A 20,232-nucleotide genomic window follows, 5' to 3' on the forward strand; every position below is an offset into this window, starting at 1 on the left:
GAAAAGCTCTCAGTGAAAACTCATCTGCTTTGCAGATGCCGTTAGGAGCCGGCATAAAACATATAGGTCCCGTCCGGCCAATTTGTAGGGAAAATCAAGAGGAGCACGACGCAAATTGGAAGATGCTCGGCCTTAGATCTCTTCGGAGGTTATCGCGCCTTACATTTATTTTTTTTATTTATAAGGGGCGCAATTATGAAGTTTGAATGTAGTATATAAGAAGGAAGTATGTGTAAATAATGCAATTTTAAAATGATTGGCTCAATGAGAGTTTTTTTAGGGTTTATATGATACCTGGTAGGTAGCCGTAACCGACGTATATAAGAACGGTTTGCCGTCATTGTTTGACAAATGTGGTTTGGAGGCAAGCTTGTCTCCGCAGGATTCCTTCATCAGTGCAAGAGAACTTAAAATTACACTGAAATTGGCACAACGCCGAATCAAATTTGACCACACATGACGGAAAATCCTTCCAATGGACATTTGTTATCGCTTAAATGAGCTCAATGAGGCCCTATCGGTAGACCAGGCCTTAATGTACGGATGCTGCGCCAGACAAAGCTAGGGCCAAGTTAGGACCGACTTTGTGTGGGTATCTAATAGCCTTTTAAGGATCTATAGCATGAAGAAAAAAGCCTACTGGATGGGGCTACAGTAATTGGCGTTTACAGGAGTTGATTTTAAATCTTCTCACGCTTTACGAAGCTTCTACAGGATCACTGGAGTGACAGATTCAGGGCTAGGTTATTTGTAGGGAGAGTAGCTGTTGATAGTTATTTAGAGGTGGTAATCAAATTCGCGCTCTTTGAGATCTCTGCAGCTGGCTTCTGCTCTGACAACAGGTAGTTGAACCCGGCTCTTATTTTTGCTGCACACCTAGTGAGAGTCTCCAAAGAAGGTTTCTTTAGCTCATTTGATTAGCTTTTACCGCAGGGTGTCTTAAAGAAACCAAACAAAGGGGGTGAATCTGCCGGGTTGTAGTGCATTTACACCAAGTTTTGTTGCACCGGTCGATCGGCTCTACTTCAGGCGGCCGCTGTGGTATAGCGGTAGCATTCTCGCCTACCACACCATAGGTCCTATGATCACCGACGCGAAAAAACAACACAAAAATTTTTGAAAAAAAAATTTTCTAATCGATGTCATTGTTTCGAAAATATGTTTTTTTTTGTCATGCGTAGTCGGTATACAACACATGGAATCCATAATTTGTAAGAAAAGTTAGGAAGTATCACTGGAGAAGCTCTGCTTGAATCGCCTTGAATGTATAAGGCGTTTTTATCGTTATTGCTGTTGTACTTACAATGCATCGGCATTCGTATTACCTTGTATCGCTCAATGCTACTAGCTGAAGCTTCCCAGCTTCACAATCGCAATTTTGTTATGGCCAATATCCTTGGAGAAGTTAGAAGCCTCACTCTTATTGATTTTCTCGAGCAGGTAAAGCGACCTTTGGGTTATAATTTTTGATATGATATCGGATGGTGCTTCCATCTGTAGCTGCGGCAAAATTAAGTCCTTTTTCTTTAGTGCCATGCTTTACATCACCTGAGACTTGATTTACTACTGTGATTGCATGTGTCATATAGGTAATATTCATGGAATTTATTATTGGCTTGCGAGGGGTAGTGTGTACCGGATAGATTCCGTGACCTTAGGAGTAGGATCTTATAACGATTGTCGTTTGTTGATTAAGTCATCGCTGCTGTTGCCAATTGTGAGTCTTCGTGATCTTGTCGTCCTATTGTGTAGACGTTGTCGTCCTATTGGTGCGAGTTATAAAAAATGTTTCTTTAAAACAATCGTTCTAGTTCATAATTGGCCCCCAGGTTTACTTTAATACGTTTTCCTATCTTCCTCAAAGCCGACATGGATTAAGAAGGCATTCATACTACCGGGTTTGTCCAAACATAGGAAGGGATCTTTCGTATTCAGCCATTCAATGCCCACCAGTTAAGCATTCATCTATCGGCAGGGATCCAGAAATCCTATCTTCCTCTTAGTACACCGCTTTCTGAGTTACCTCGCTAGGTTGATACATATTTCCCAAGATTCAAAAGTTTAAGTTCAATCCTAACATTTCCGACTTAAGCGGTTACAACAAAATAGCACACATTGTTCAATAAGAAAGTGTCACTCGTTTGTGTTCCTTCGATCAATAGCAACAATAACACTTCACTCATTCACCCTCAAGGCAGGTGCTATCATTTTGTCATAAAACCTCTCGAAGTGACTATTATTGCTTATTGCTATTTTTATTGTTTCAATCATTCTTTTGGGCAGCAATATTTGCTACTTGCCACAATTGCCCTGACTGCGGTTTACTTTGTTCCATTTGTAGCCATAGCTGGTGGCCTTAATTGCTTCAATCATCATTTGCATGTGTATTGAATTTTGTTTTCTGTCATAACTGTGCAAACCCAGAGGCGAGAATGTAACAAAAAAAAAGAGCTAGAGAGAAAGGGTTATTCCAATCAAAACTATTGGGTGTGGTGTTAAACAAACGTTTGACTTGGAATGAATATTATTTTTTGCATGCTCTTGTAGACCTAACGTGTAACTGATTATATAAAGTAGTTCTCTTAGCATGACAAAGAATTGCCAATGTGCAAAATATTACACTTCATTAAAGGCATAAATGTGATCTTTGGATATTCTTCCTCAAGGACTTACCAACGGCTGTATGATAAAGGTCCGTTGCGGGTAATAATGAAGTTGGCAGATTCCTTAATATGTTGCAACGGGTTTGCGTTAAGCGATCCAAATGAGAATTCATGCATACGCACTGAGCAACGTACAAAGGTTGACACCGACTCAATTTTACATACAAATTTATAACACCTTAAGTCGAATACGCACAGCATCGGCTAGGTTGGGTTAATTTGAACTGGCTGGTCCATCAGGACCAATATGTTCATAGCGTTACTAGAAGTTTACTCACCGACCAAACTAAAAAACCCTATAAAATACCAAGGCCTATGTTATAGAGTAACTCTGCCCTCTTGGCAAATACTAGACGCTATGTCAATTTTGCTGCTATATCTGACAGCTGTATCACTCATTATAGCTGCAGTCTTAGCCTGGCAAGCGCAGGGCACGAGTACAAAACGTGCTTGATCTTTTCCTCCTCCAACGCGCACTACCTACATCTGCTATCATTGACCAAGCCTAATTTAAGGCTTTGACAGTGTTCAGTTAGAATACCCGTCATGAGTCTACAGTCCGCTTTTTTTAATGATAAAAGTAACTTTGTTAGTCTAAGGTTCTAAGACCTACACATGATCTTCGACATTTTACAGCTCCGCGCTTTGGTCCACGCTTTTCCCGCATAGCCGATCATGTCAACTTTCGCCTTTTCTTAAACTCGCTATTTTAGCTATTTTATCCGCTTTTGTATTCTCATCCATTCCTATATGCCTTGGGACCCAATATAGCGGTATAAGATTAATTATTGCTGTTTGGCTGTCAATAAAAAAGCTGATGCGGCTGCAGTTTAAGCTATGTTCTTTAACAATTTTGAAAAAATTTAAACAACGTGACATCAGGACGAGCAAGGCGACAGGTGTTTCGATTATACCTTGTAAATCTCTTCAAAGCCTTTTCTCCAGGGAGTGAGATTCGAACCCACACTCCCACGATGGTTGAAGTGTTACTAATGCATTCAGCCACGTCATGCCTTAGTTGTAAACTTTATCCCAATTGCCTTCCTGGCATATTCTCTTCTTTGCACAGCACATTCTTTGTATGTAATCATGTGTTAAAGTTATGCTTTGTGTTGGTGGCGGTTTCAACGAAACTGATATTTTTTCTTCTGTGATATTTATAGAACTACAAAGAATTAACTAATGTTAAGATATTTTCTTGTAGGATCTGTTTATTTCCGCATTAGCACAGTATACCGCAATCCCTACTTCTTACACTACTTTGGAACCATCTGTGTACACGTGTAACGCCTTGTCCGCCACTCGGACACCCCTGCGGCAACTATTCACCTCAATTGTGGCTCCTAGTGTTGTTTTCCCACGTGAACTTTAAAATTTATATGCCCTATAAAATCGAACATTGTTCAAAACTATTGGACTTTTCGGATGGACAAACCTCAAATTTTACATGAGAAAACGGCCCTTAGAGTCCCTTTGAAGCGCAGATACGGAATCAGGTAGCCTTTTCGTCCTGTACTGAGCCTCTTTGCAGTTGTAAACGCTATGTTATTTGCCTGGAGCTCTACAGGAATGTGCATAGTCGCATACTGTGCAGCTGTCGGGGTTGTTTTTAGGGCCCCCGTTATGCTAAGCATTGACAGCCTGCACATTCCCTGTCATTTTTTGAGGTGGGTTCTTTTTTGCTATAACCACACAAGGACTGCATACTGTAAATACTCAATGAGAGGGAGATAGGCCGATAAACGCCACGTAAACTTCAGCATTCTTTTACATGCATAAAGTGCCGTTGAAGCCTTCTTCACTTTCTCTTCCACGTTGAGCTTCCACGGAAAAGAGCTAATTGTTGGCATTTTCGTCTTGCCTCGATTGCAACGTCATTTGCGTAAGCCGTATGTTGACGGGACCCTAATCAACCCACCTGGTCTGTTGGTTGTTGACCAACGTTCACAGTGATACCACCTCGCCCTTCAGCGTGCCCTTGTCCACTGATTTCTTGACCACATACAACTCACATTGTGAAGCAATCTTCCTGCAATTAAATATGCAGCTGCTCTAAGGCGACGTCTAAGGCATACTCCTTTTATTCTAGCGCTTCGAATTAAGAGGTCTTAGTATTAAGCTTTATAAAAAATAATGCTGCATTTCTTCTTCTAGGTATTCATAAATCCAGATCTCACACAATTAAATCAATCATAGATTAAGCGTACATCAACTCACTTTGTGAAGAACAGCTGATTAACTAAGTTTGCACCGGTAACATTTTTGAACCGCTTTATTGTTTGTACTTTTTCGGAAACGGCTGCCCACACTAAAACGGTTACATGTTTGAGACGGTTTTTATTTAGTTCCGATTACTTTTTCATTTTTCATAATTGTGTGCTTTTTATAGGACGGCTAATTTTTATAGAAGAGTTTAGCTTTTATAAAACCTTTTTCTTTCCATAGAACCGATTAGATACATTTTCTAGAACCGGTTACTTGGAAACGACTCTTTTTTGGAGACATTTCAGTTTTTAATACCAGATTCACTTTTGAAACCGAATACCATTTTTTCAAACAGTTCTTTCTTCAAACACAGAACCTTTTCGAGACTATTTCGGGATCAATTTGGAACAAATTCAGGATCAGGTTAGGATTATTTCAGATAGAATTTTGAGATGATCCCTATCTCAAAATTATACCTTAAATAATCTCGAAGTGATCCTGTTACAGTCCTTAAAAAGGCTCAAAATAGCCTTGAAATTATCCAGAAGATGTCCCAAAATCTTGCTTAAATAATCCCAAAGTGATCCTGAAATCCTGAAAAATGTGTTCCGAAACAATCTCGTAATAATTCTGAAACTAATATTGAAGTGATCCCGAAACAATTCTAAAGCTCTCTCGAAATATTTTCGAAATAGTCTGGAAATGATCGTGAAACTAAACTAAACATGAAACGATGCTAGAATTGTTCCAAATTGGCCCGAAAATAAATAAACCTCGAAATGATTCTGACAATAGTCCAAATAATTCTACAATTGCCCAAAAATAACAACTTACTATTTTCGAAATGACACTGAAAATAATCCTGAAGTCATCCCTCAACGTTCGCAAAAAGTTCTAGAATAGTCTCAAAGAATATACGAAACAATTTCATACGCTTCAAAATATGATTGAAATCCGTCAAAAGGTTTACATGGACAAATGTAGCACTTAGCTCCATATTAGTTGATATGCACACGATAGCCCCTGCAAAGCTATCTAAACGCTTCGATAGCTTCTAAACCAATTTGTTCAGTATCGAGATCAGTCAGCAGTAAAAATATCTCAATTTCTGTTCAAGTTATCGTGTTAAAAGACGGGTGGACGTACTCCTGAGGAGGCACAAACTATGTTAACGTTAACATTTCAAATCTTTGTCTAAAACTAGTTGCTCATTACAAAAAAAAAATTTGTAAATTCACTGTATTGCGAATTTTTGAGTTGCGGCAAGTTTATAGAATTTGATTTGAAAATCTGGGGAAGAATTCTTGTTCTGAGAGGTTAAGAAAGGGCGTGAGTACCAAGTACTCGTGAAGTGCGATATGTAAATTGACAGGTGTACGTCTAGAAAATGGCGAATTATTATCGTCGTGTTATCAATTTGTTATCGCCTAGTCATCGGTGCATCATCGGCTTCTTATTGGCTTCTTATCAGCTTGTTTTAGCCGGGTTACAGATTTGTCGTGGGTTTTATATTGAAATTTTATCGGTGTATGTTTAATAACAAATATTATGTATCGTCGATAGTAAATCAATAAAACGATGATAGTAAATTGATAACACCGCAAGTAAAAATCGACAAATTTTTAATAACAAATCGATTACTTTTTGATAACAAATCGACAACTGGCAGATATTTTTAAGGTCACGTATTGATAGCTTTAAGATTGATCTATGATATCTTTTCGTTAATAAATCGATGACTGTTCAGAAACAAACTTTTTGGTAAAAAGTCAGCTACCACCGTGGTGTGATGGTAGCGTGCTCCGCCTATCACACCGTATGCCCTGGGTTCAACTCCCGGGCAAAGCAACATCAAAATTTTAGAAATAAGATTTTTCAATTAGAAGAAAATTTTTCTAAGCGGGGTCGCCCCTCGGCAGTGTCTGGAAAGCGCTCCGATTGTATTTCTGCCATGAAAAGCTCTCAGTGAAAACTCATCTGCCTTGCAGATGCCGCTCGGAGCCGGCATAAAACATGTAGGTCCCGTCCGGCCAATTTGTAGGGAAAAATCAAGAGGAGCACGACGCAAATTGGAAGAGAAGCTCGGCCTTAGATCTCTTCGGAGGTTATCGCGCCTTACATTTATTTTTTTTTTTATTTAACCTTTTTTATAGATATCAAATTTGTAGCACTTCGATAACAAATAGATAACTGTCTATACCTCGTCGATAACATACGCGCCGTCCTGTCCTCTCCCCTCCTATCCTTTTTTTTCTTTCCTTTTCTTCTCCATACTTCTTTCTTTTCTTTTCTTTTCTTTTCTTTTATTTTCTTTTCTTTTCTTTCCTTGTCTTATCCATACGTTTTTCTTTTCTTTTCTTTTCTTTTCTTCTTTTTTTCTTTTCTTTCCTTTCCTTGTCTTTCTTTTCCTTCCGTTTCCTATCCTTTTCTTCCCTTGTTTGGTATTTTGTGCTTTACTATCTCTTTATTTATTTACTGGCGCCATCTACAATCGGATATACTTGTTTTATAAGAAATTTTACGATCAAACTAATCATACGAAGTACATACATACACACATTTAAATTAATTATTACGTTGTGTGTGGCCGGTTGTCGAAAATTCAGTCAAACGCCAATAAAGCAAAAATAGCCAAGCTTCTTTGGTAATCAACACAGGGGGCATTGAAGTGTAAGAATTTAAGTCAAAGCACACAAAAGGGCAATTAAAGCCGATGAGGATTATGCGAGTGTTGGGAACGAGTATGGCGGATGTGCTGGTTCACTAGGGATGCTCAAATGATACGGAGGAAAATTATTGTTAATTAAAGAGCTAATATCTTAGTGGCTTATCTGGGATGTATCGCGTATGGGATATCAAAAATACTATTTTTATTTATTTTTTTAAATATAAACGAGCTCTAGGCCAAATATTTGTATATTCTTAATAAAACACAATACGTGAATTTTTGATATACAATTATATTATTTAATTTGTCGATATTTCGACTTCAGTCTGAAGTCATCATCAGGAATTTTTGAATGCAATATGTCAAAAATTCCTGATGATGACTTCAGACTGAAGTCGAAATATCGACAAATTAAATAATATAATTGTATATCAAAAATTCACGTATTGTGTTTTATTAAGAATATACAAATATTTGGCCTAGAGCTCGTTTATATTTAAAAAGTTATAATTCAAAGGCCGTAAACAACAAAAAAATTTTTATTTATTGCTAAAAATATAATTGTTTGATTAAAATATAAGAAACTAGACTAAAATTTTTGAAATGCCAAATTAAGGAATGGGAGGAAGGCCTAGACAATGATGGGTGAATTACACTCTACACAGACAGCTTGAAAATGGAAAAGGGAACATGAGGTAAAATGTTCTCAAATCATCTGCAGGTAAATCAGTCGTACCAACTTCTTGACTTAAGCAGTGACTTCCTGGCGGAGGAATATGCCTTACAGACACCAGACAAACTGATCCAGTACATTACGGTTTCAGACATCAATGTAATGACCTTTGTAGGCAGCTAGGCCGCCTTTAAGGCGTTAGAGTGTAATATGGTCGGATATCGAGCGGAGGTGTCGTTCCTTCTCAGCGCTCGTAAGACATCTCAATGTCTCCATTGAATGAATTTACAGATTAGATGGACAGGAAAGGTTCCGAAATGCAATAAGCGAGGCGCTCAGGATCATTGTTAGCATGTTTGTATAAGAAAAGAACTAGCTTTCTTCTCATGCTAAAGAAATCTGCAAATAGGGTACTTGCGGTTGTCATCACAGGTCATTGCACTATTGTACCAATGTTTCGACAGTAGCGCTAACCAACAACCTACCTCTGTAGAAGCTGTCAGGATGAGGAGGAAGAGAACTCTATTGATCACTTTTTCTTCCCATATCCAGGGCTGCAAACAAGCCGATTCAGATTTCTGAGCGCACGGTTTTTAGGCAGTCTGGCAGATGTTGAAAATATGAATCATTCACTCCTACTGAATTTAATCAGAGGAGGCAAGTGTTTCGTTGAGGGCTACTAGCAAGTATTCTGGTTGGACAAATGTGCCGCCACTCGACGCTCGCAGAGCGCACTCATAATGAACAAATATGTATCCGAGTGGTAGAGTGGGAAATTCAGAATCACGCTCTTTTAACCTAACCTAACATTGTAAAAAAAAAAAATTATTGTGAGAAGCATCTATGATTCACTAAAGATTTAACGAATGTGGAAAGTCAGGAGTCACTTTAATATGAGAAAAGTGAATTGTAAATGAGAAAACAATAAACTAAAATGCGAATGCGTCATTTGTTACTGAAAATAGTCAGTTTTAAATGAGAAAGAGCCAATTGGAATTAATAGCTGTTTGTTGTTAATAAGTCAATGTCATTGGAAAATACGAAAGTGTCATTTGAAGTACCACGATCTTTCACTTCAATCAAATTTTTTTATAAATACTGGAGTTGGACTCCACAACATATTATCCATTTGTCGGCGAGATTTTAACGTGTCCCTTCAGGAATATTTCAACCAAACTACCTCTGAATCAACTCTGGAGTGGCGTAGATCGTTGTCGCAGCTTTAAAAATCTGACCTTCGCCATGCAGGGCGTGTGCTTATCCTAAATTAACGCCCCTGCCGATCGATCGACCCCACCTTAACGCTGATATCACGTCAGTTAAACTACTGCCTCTATCGAAGTGATACTTCCGCATTTGCAATTGACTATTCCTTGATTTCTATATAACGCTTCAACTTTCTTACAACATCATTTACAATTAACGCATCTCATATTGAAGTGATGTTTTCGCATTTACGATTTCTCACTTCCAACACCATTTTCACAAATTTAATTGACATTTGACGGTCTCTCATTTAAATGACTCTTCTCATACCGAAGTAACGCTTTCGCATTTGTAACTTTTTCATTTCCATATGACATCTCGCATTTATATTTGACGATTGTTAAATAAATTGACTAACCGAAAAAATTTTCCAAATGACGCATTCTCATTAATAATTGCCTATTCGTTATTTGATGTGACGTTTTCTCATTGACTAATTCTGACTTCTCGCTGTGATTTCAACTGAAACTTTTAACATTTTGATATCTTGCGAAATGGTAATTGGCTCCTTTGCAGACCTTTTAAACACGTTTTTACCGGTTCAGTAATCTTTGATTAATTGATTTAAATAGATTTAGCACAAACTACAGCGCTGCTTGTACAATTTTGGCTACCAACTGTCTCCCTATGCATCCACTTGGCATCCGTTCGAAGGTACGGACTAAGCGTTGAATTTAGCACACTTCACCAAATTTCCTTCAGGGTGCTTAATCGGACGTTGTGGCAGCGCACTGCCCTCAAGTGGCCCGATGAAACCAGGCTAATCCTGTTTTTTTTTTTAATTCATACATACTTTTTTTGTTTTTATTTTGTTTTTTTTTTTTTTTGTATTCTAATTCTTATTTATGTGTTACTTATAATTTTTTTGTTACCGAGTTTTTGAGAGGCAGTGGCTTCTTAAGCGCCGAGATCTAAAACCGCTCAGCTACAGAGAAACTCATCACCTGAGAAATATAGATTCACAAAATACAATAGACTAAAAGTATAAATATAATTTTTTAATTATTAAGAGAAGATAGAACCGTCTTTTTTATGGCAAAGAGCGAGTCCGAAACATCAATTATTCTCGAGTGAGAGTTATAATCTTCACACAAACATAGAAAAGGTTCGTGTAGTTGGAAATTGCTTCTGCATTGTTTAAGAATTATTGGTTTATAATGCCTTGAAACTCGGCATGGAACATTCAAGTTTACTTCGTTCAATAGAAATGGGCTTGAAATCGATCCATTTAAAAGTCTAGCCATAAATAGTACACCTAGCATTTCTCTACGACTTGCAAGGGTAGGAAGATTTATTAGTTTTAATCGATTAGTGTAAGGAGGAAGATTATACGGAGAGTCCCATTGAAGATTTCTAAAGGCGAAAAGTAAAAACTGTTTTTGAATTGATTCGAGTCTATCCACATGAACTTGATAACGCGGATTCCAAATTATCGATCCATTTTCTAATATCGGCCTCACCAATGATGTAAAAAGGGTTTTTGTAACGTAAGGATCACTAAACTCCTTTGCCCATCTTTTCACAAATGCTAAAACTCCTCTCGCTTTATTGACTGTGGCATTAATATGAGGGTTGAAACTAAGTTTGCAATTCATTGTAACTCCCAAGTCGACAAAAACATCAACGCTTTCCAGAGTTTGGCCATTAATTGTGTAGGAAGCTGGCTGTATGTTCTCACGTGAAAAACACATGGATTTACATTTTTCTATGTTGAGAGGCATAAAATTCGCATTACACCAAGTAACTAAACGATTTAAATCCGCCTGGAGTACAGAACGTTCTTCAACCGACGCGTATGACTTAAAAAGTTTTACGTCGTCGGCATACATTAAAATTTTAGAATATTTTATAGTTGTGGAAACATCGTTTATAAAGATCAAAAACAGAATAGGACCGAGATGGCTACCCTGAGGCACACCGGAGGGAACATCGATGACATTCGAACAAATTTTTTTAAAAATGACTCTTTGAGTTCTACCGCAAAGATAGGAGGAGATCCAGCGAGTTAGGCCAGGTTGAAAACCAAGCAATTCAAGTTTATAAACAAGTAATGAGTGGCGTACTTCGTCGAATGCTTTGCTGAAATCAGTGTATATAACGTCGGTATGATGATTGTTTCTAAACCCATTAAAGACGTGAGTTGTAAATTCAAGCTAATTGGTTGTGGTTGATTTGGCTCTACAAAAGCCATGCTGAGAACTATCTATCAATGTAGAAATCGAAAATGTAAGGTGATTAGTAACGATTGCTTCGAAAAGCTTAGGGATAGCGGAGAGCTTTGCTATTCCACGATAGTTTTCAATAGACGACTTGCTTCCTTTTTTATGGAGTGGGATAAGAAAAGATTCCTTCCAAGCCGTCGGGAAAATGCCATTTTTTAAAGAGAGGTTAAACAGATCAGTAAGGGGCTGGTAAATGTATTCCGCACATTTTTTAAGAAAACATGTTGGGATCAAATCGGGACCGTATTTTAAGGATTCTTTTAGGGTCTTTAGATGTAGTAGAACATCTTCAGGCAGCAAATGTGGGGTATATATTGAGTTACTAGAATGGAGCTCATACGGATAACTTGTAGGTGATGAATCAACCATAGCAGAGTAATTAGAGTGAAAGAATTGAGCGAAGAAGTTTGCAATCTCTTGATCGTCGCTGGAAATGCTATTTCTAAACTTCATGGCAGAAGGAAATCCGTTAGTTCTGCGTTTAGAATTTACGAAATCATAAAAAGACTTCGGGTGGCAAATAATGTTTATTTTAATTTTACATATGTAAGCTTTGTAACACTTTTTATTAAGTTCAAAATACTTATGACGGAAAATAGCGTACTGTGCATAATGAGAATGTAAACCGGTTCTCTTATATAATTTGAATAAATGTGATTTCTTATTTTTTAAAGCTTTTAAATCTTTAGTAAACCAGGCTTGCACTGGTTCAATGTACGAGCATTTCCGTTTGGGCACATGTTTTTCAAATAAAGTATAAATGGTTTTATTAAAATGTAGAACGTTTTCCTCTACATTCTCTTTATATCGAGGCCAAGTTATCTCAGAAAGCTCTTTATTTAAATTGTTGAAATTAGTTTTGGAAAAAATCAAAGCATCTGGTAGAGACACATGTTTTGTTAGTGCAGCCGACTTCGTTGCTTATGATTTCGTAAGTTATCTCAAGAGAAGGATGGTAAGCGTCTTCTGGCAAAACAAGAGGTTCACACCGATTTATAGAGAATTTAGATATGTCGTCAACAAATGCTAAGTCTAAGAATTTTCCATACTTATTTGGAAAGAAATTGATCTGATTAAGGCAAAGATCAGTAATTCCATCCAAAAAGTCATTGTTATTCATCTTGGATGATACGGGGACAATATTGTGATCAACGGTATTCCAAGATATATGTGGCAGGTTAAAGTCGCCTAAAACAATCATTGAGTCCGTGGACTTTATCATCGAATTGACTGATTGTAACAGTGAAATATGGTGCATATACACTGATAGATCAGAAGACGGTGGAATATAGCAAACGGCTAAGTAAATATGGCCCCGGTCTAGTAAGATTCGGATGCATTTAAACTCGATGGAATCAACTTCGGCTAAATTAACATCTTCAGATGGAATTGAAGAATGTACAGCTAGCAAGACACCACCTCCGGTCCTATTTAAGCGATAATTTCTATAGTTCTGATACTCACCACAAAAAATTTCGGAATTTAAAACATTGGGTTTCATCCATGTTTCGGTAAAAGCAATAATATTATAGTTACAGTGAATGGTTTTCAAATATAAGTCAGTTAATTTAGTATTTAAGCCTATAACGTTTTGATAGTAAATGCTTAAGCAAGATATTAAATTAAGTTTTTTGGATCGGAACTTTGAGGAGGAATTTTTGCTACATATTGAGTAATCTCAATAGTCTTATGCACAAATTCGCGAACAAAAGCCCCTGGCGACCAAAATGCGCTGTCCAAAAGTTTATCAAAATCTTCTGAGTAGACATCAATTCTAAATGAAGAAATGTTCCTTTCGTAATTAAATTTAAATTTTCTTAAAGTCATGCCGTCAGCCTTAATTTTCGAAGTGACATAAGACTTGATATCCTCAACGGAAGTGTCTTTGTCAAAGCGAGATACGAAAATCGATTTTTTGAGCGGGACTACAACCAGCTTCTTAGCCGCTGCTACTGAATAAGAAGTCACAGATTGAGAAGTTACAGTTTCAGAAGTTACAGTTTGAGGCTCTAAGGTTTTTTCCGCGGCCTTAGAAGTGGATGGAACCACAGCTTGCGGATTAGGGGAAGCCAAGTCTATGAGCTCCACTTGCGGAAGATTAATGTTCTGAGCAGGATTAAAATTCAAAGCATTAGGTGAGTCTTCAGAATGATTTTGATTATTATTGATTACTTTGTGCTATCAAATTCTTAATAAAATCTTGGCGTGTTTGACCGCATTTGTTCAAGCACCATGCAAAGTATTGATTCGCATACAAATAACAAATTATTTTTGCGTGAAATTGAGTTTTTGTTTTTTTTGTTGCTCAATTTCAGTTCACTTTTTCTGATTTTGTTTTTTTACTTTGTATTTTAGTTTCATTTTTGTTTTGTCGTAATTGGTCTATTTATGTTTTCTATTTTGCTCTGAACTGCCGACAGTGGCAATTGGATTAACGGTATATAATTGAGCTAAATAAATAAACATTCAGACTCACGCTTTCCTCTTTCTTTTTGTTTGCCCCGTGCATAAGCGTTTTTGTGTGAGAAAACCTTACAAGTTCAATGAACATAGTGCGACATTATGCGAACGTTAAAGTCCAAGTTCAAAGCAATCGAAAGCGTGGTGTCAATTTGAGTTGCAAATCTATTTGTGAGGTGGCTCATGATCATTACGGTTCATTCACTTTGTACATACTTAAGTGTGTGTAGGTATGTTCGGTTTATTATTAGGTTCATGGACCTGTAGTTAGGTGTGAGCTATAATTGTATACCTGCATGTTAAGCTAATCTATGTTGTGGGAGAATAAATGACAAAGTGATGTTATGGAAGCAAACGAATTGCGCAATTGACCATGAAATTCGCTATTACGCCAATTATTGAAAAGTTCAAGGGGAAATAAACTCTCCGTATTTGAGTTTGTAGGCCAATTCCTAAAAACTAGCATGAACGAACACCTTCTCCCGCAATCCGATCAGTCTGGCGGCGACTTCTATATGCCGGAAACCCCATTCTGCTTCAGCTGTATAGAGGATCATGAGTTAGAATCATCGAGTCACTTTATGCTTGATCGCCCAGATTTTGCCAGAACCAGACGACAGTTTTTCGGTCGTGACTCACTTGAATCTCCAGAGGATGGTTAAGGATTAAGGTTAAGATTGGTCTCATTCGAAACTGCATCATATGGAAACGTTTCTCTAAGTAGCTATAGCTAACGTCACCGTTATTTTATGTGGTATAACAACTGATAGCACCTGAGTGAACTTCACCTACCAACGCAGCTATCACCTAACCTAACTTAAGCATAATAGGTTCTAAAAAGCTTATAGTATTTGCCAAAAAACGAAGTTATTTTATAACATAGGACCTGGCTTTTGAAAAGGTTTTTTAGTTTGCTCGTTAAACAAACTTCTTCTTTTTATGTTTATTGTTAGCCGAACTGTACGGACGTGTTTTACATTCGCTCCGTATTTTGTATCGCTATTTGTTACATTTAATGTGTTTAATAAGATCTTGTTTGCACTTAATAATAATATTACATAAGTACAAATTGAATGTGCTTGAGATAATGACTCCTTTAACTGTGTCGTTGCTAATTTTCACAGATAAACATTCTCTCAGCAAACAAATGATATTGCTCAGCCAGCTGATTCGGTTATCTCCGATGCCACTATAATTTCAAAAAAAAAATCGTCATCATATGCCGAAATCGCTGCTGCTGCTGTACCTAGCGGCTCTATACAATCAGTACGTTCAAATAATAACGTGCCCTCTAGGGAATATTTGAAAACTGTAGTTATTGGAAGCAATGCATTTAATGAATGGGAGGTTTCTTTTCGCACTCAATGTGTGCATTTATCATCATTTAGGTCTTCGGCCACCTCTCAAAATATCAAGGACTACGTTTCTAAGCATGCTTCTATTGATATTAATGTCCTTTTTTGTTTTGCACTTGTTAAAAAAGGTGTGTCTGTTGATTCGCTCAAACGTATTAACTATAAATTAGGAGTATCGTTGAGCTACTATAACAAATTGCTTGACCACTCGATCTGGCCAGCAGGAGTTAAGGTGCGACCATTTAAAAATTTTCAAAAACTAGGGGAGGAGGCGTTGAAAATCCAGGAGGATCATTTCCAACAACGAGTCTAGTAAAGAATCAAAGTAGAAAATACTCTCTCTACTATCAAAATGTGAGTGGAATGTCTTCAAGTTCAACGCTGCACATCATTGCATGAGTTTGATATCATCGCCATAACAGAGATTTGGTTAACTGAAAATATCTCTTCATCCGAGTACTTCGACAGCTACTATCATGTCTATCGTAAGAATCGCTGCGCAATTACCACCGGATTGCATAAAAGGGGTGGTGTTCTACTTGCCATAAAATCTGACTTATGCAGCCAAATGATTAATTTGCCTCACGCCGATTGCATGTGCGAACAAATTTGTATAAGCATTAAGGCTTCAAATAATAAATCTGTATTAATACTATTATCCTACATTCCTCCTACAAGTAGTGTAGAAGTATTTAGCAAACATTTAGACAATTTAGTTTACGTTAATAATATCGGTAACGAAGGCACAGACGTTATTTACCTCGGTTACTTTAATTTAGGTAATATTTCATGGCTCAGTAATAATCAGCATCTTCTGCTTACTAATTGGAAAACTGATATAGATTTATTAGTTACAAGTACGCTGCTATCTAATGGTTTTAATCAATGTAACGCTGCCGTAAATAACGGAGGCAGATTTCTTGATCTTCTGTTTGTATCCAATGACTTGAAGACATATTGTAATGAATATCATAAACCTTTTTCTGCTAATAGTTTTCATCACAAAGCACTATACATAAATTTTGAATTTTATATCTATGATTCTATGTCAATTGATTCTTTGCAATAGTAGACTACCTTAAATGTAATTATTTGGAGATAAATAACTTTATTAATTCAACCGTTAGGGCTTTCCGGGACCCTCCAAATAGTCCGTTGGTTTCTTATAAACATTTTCATTCCTTGCTCACGTTATCTATTTCGAAATTTATTCCATTGAAAAGAAAGTATATACATAATAAACCACCCTGGTTCAATAGGCGCTTATGTAATTTAAAAAACAGAAAAAACAAAGCTTTTAGTTCTTTTAAATTACGCCAGAATGAAAGTGACTTTACTAATTTTGAGTAGCTTCGTAAAAATTTTGACTGCCTTCATAATTTCTTATTTAAATAGTACATGTTTAATGCTGAATCAGGACTTAAATCCAACCCTTCATATTTCTGGCATTATATAAATTCTAAAAGGAAGACAAATGGTTTTCCAACTACTTTTACGTATAACGGTAAAGTTTCTGATAACACGCACGACTTGCAACTTGTTTGCTGAATTTTTTCAGGGAGTGCACGAGTTGTATGACACCAATCCCTTCCCGGTTTTCCATCACCACTTTTACTACAAATATCGTCATTTGTTGTTGACAATTAATTACCAATCCCAACTAGATGTCATATACTCGGATTTTTCTAAAGCGTTTGACAAGGTGGACCATGCTATCCTGTTACATAAATTCAAGCTTTACGGCATTACTGGTTCACTTCTAAACTTTTTCTCTAGTTTTCTTAGTGCCAGAAAACTATTCGTAAAGATGGGTTCAGACACTTCGAGCAGTTGCGTAAACGCATGGTCCGGTATTCCTCAAGGTACCCACTGTGGTCCATTATTATTTTTATTGTTCATTAATGATCTACCTTCTTTGGCGGCCACCGTAGTGTGATGGTAGCGTGCCCCGCCTACCACACCGTATGCCCTGGGTTCGCACCCCGGGCAAAGCAACATCAAAATTTTAGAAATAAGGTTTTTCAATTAGAAGAAAATTTGTCTAAGTGGGGTCGCCTTCGGCAGTGTTTGGCAAGCGCTCCGAGTGTATTTCTGCCATGAAAAGCTCTCAGTGAAAACTCATCTGCCTTGCAGATGCCGTTCGGAGTCGGCATAAAACATGTAGGTCCCATCCGGCCAATTTGTAGGGAAAATCAAGAGGAGCACGACGCAAATTGGAAGAGAAGCTCGGCCTTAGATTTCTTCGGAGGTTATCGCGCCTTACATTTATAATTTTTTTTTTTTTTATGATCTACCTTCACACTTCAAATTTGTAAAATGTTTGACGTTCGCCGATGATGTTTAACTTTTGCTGCGAGTTGATACTATTTCTGATAGCAGAATATACAATCTAATTTAAGCACTTCTGAGATTTGGTGTACATCAAATCACCTATACTTAAATATCAACAAATGTTTTGTCGTATCTTTCACAAGGAAGACTAATGTACTTCTGTACAATTATCAGTTAAACAACAATCTTCGACGCAAAGCTCTCGTTTAGTAAGCATATTGATTTCATAGTGTCCAAATCATTTGCAATGATAGGCTTTATTCAAAGGAATGCACGGGACTTTAAAGACCCTTATACCATAAAATCTTTATATACTGCTCTCGTACGAAGTCGCCTCGAATATTGTTCTCTTATATGGAATCCATATTACGATGTATATACCGACAAAATTGAAAGAGTGCAGAAAGTTATCACGAAATTTGCCTTATATAGAGTCAACTACGAAGATGGTCCTCCAACTTATATAAGTAGAAGAAAGCTTCTAGGATTTCAATCTTTGCATGACCGACGAATTTATAATTCCTTAATATTTGTGTTCACCACACCACAACATTGACTGTGATGACTTAAAGATCTTATTTAACGTATATTTACCCCCACGAAGTTTACGAAATAATCGTATGTTTGTCGACCCATTTAGTAGAACCAACTACTCGATGAATGAGCCCATTACAAGATGTGTTCGTCTTTGTAACAAATATTCCGAAGTGATAGATTTAAATGTGAGTTTTTATATGTTCAAGCTTGTTTTATTTACAATATTTAATTGAGAATGTTAAAGTCATAAATTCATAAGAAGCTAAAATATTATTAAGAAAATAATTATTCTAATCTGTAAAATTTGTAATCAGTATGTGAAGTCCTGACGAACCGGCCGGTTCAACCTAACCTAAATATACCTTCCTAAATATAACTTGAAATTAACCAACTCACGTAGCTACGCTTCAGAATGCAAAAACCCGTCTTCAAATCGGATCTTTGTGTGCCGAGTTATTACGTTAAATACGTATTTAGCGACTTTATTCCATAAGATGCATAGATGAGTATGTGGGCCTTCTTTGATGAATCCATGTATGTTGAAATTTTTTTATCGGAAATTCAGATTATACATACATATGTATTTACAAAATGCTTATAATAAGCTATTTATGAACTTGCCCTTTAAGTAAAGTTATGCAAATTCGAATACCTTCCACTGCTAACAAAGTTTTCAAATTCAAATTTTTCCTCATATCAAAAACACTTTACCTTACCTCTTTTTCCGCTAATTTCATTCAACTATGCTTGGCTTTGAAGATATAAAAAAAAAAAACTTTTATAACCAATGTTAACCTAAAATTGCACAGCATGCTCATACAAAATAAAAGCTAGGTCAGGTAAAATGCTTTAAGTTTTTAGCTTAAAATTTTGTTTACCTTTACTTTTCCTTTATTTTCTACACCCCCCTTTCACCTTTTTAAGGCGCATAATAATTAAGTACTTACCTCGTGTCCGCATCTTGGATCGCACTTCAGCGCTTTCGTAAGCCTTTGATAGGGCGGTGTGGCGGGTGGGCAAGGCGGCGGCGCTAGCACTGACTCCCGATAATCACCGGTGGTATCCACGACTGCTGTTCTAATTTTGGCACCTTTTACACCGAAATACGCAATGTTGATAATAAGAAGAAGAATAAAACTGCACTTGCAGAGCGTATCAGAAAAACAAACTAGATTGTCTGCTAGAAATGCGTCGGTTGTTTGCCAACAAAACCTTTGCTAAGCGGATAAACGCAAAGTTGACGAAGGATAAAAGTCAAAAGAATAGCAAGTAAGTCGTTTCAAAGCTAAGCTATGACTTTTGTGCGTATGTGTGTATTTGTGTATGCGCAACGGATATTGCCGTGAGTTGTTTTTGACTTCCTTAATGTGGCTGGCTTTATAGCGCTTGCTTATGGCGCGATTTAGCTTTTATTTGTATTGCTTTTCTTCCTTCGCTCTTCCCTTTTTCTTCGTTGACACACCTCCCTCGCTTGTTAGCTTAAAATAATTTGATGATTTTTATATTTGAAAGCCACTTTGTGTCGTTTTCATTGCCAGCCGCGTTTTTGAGCGACTTCTCACCATCCAAAAAGTAGCGCTTAGTTTCAATTTGGCTCAGCGTCTCCTACCTAAACTAGTTCTTGTATGTAAATGGTGACATAGATTCTTCTCCGTAAAGAGCATTTGTGCGTAGGCAACATGTTATTACGACAAAAAGTTTTACTCTTTGTTTTACTTATTATCTTATGGCGCTTTGCTGGATTCATTGGTTGTTCGTTGAGGTAAGACCGAAACTCTTACATTGCTGCTAAGTTGTGCTCTGCTTAGGTAGTACATATCCTCTGAATTTGTTGTCACCTAGGTTTGTGTTT

At 37.1% G+C, this 20,232-nt stretch overlaps 1 protein-coding gene across 1 annotated transcript in view; it reads right to left on the reverse strand.

Moving 5' to 3' along the window:
• Positions 1 to 19,586, reverse strand: part of LOC137240537 (serine/threonine-protein kinase SIK3) — a 66,771-nt gene extending 47,185 nt beyond the window's left edge. Inside the window, exon 1 of the mRNA XM_067766962.1 lies at positions 19,328 to 19,586. The gene's annotated coding sequence lies outside the window, so the exon portion shown is untranslated. The remainder of the gene's footprint in view (positions 1 to 19,327) is intronic.
• Between the last annotated feature and the right edge of the window lie 646 nt (positions 19,587 to 20,232).

Source organism: Eurosta solidaginis, chromosome 2 (genome assembly GCF_040869045.1).
Source record: "Eurosta solidaginis isolate ZX-2024a chromosome 2, ASM4086904v1, whole genome shotgun sequence".
NCBI classification, from domain to species: Eukaryota; Metazoa; Arthropoda; class Insecta; order Diptera; family Tephritidae; genus Eurosta; species Eurosta solidaginis.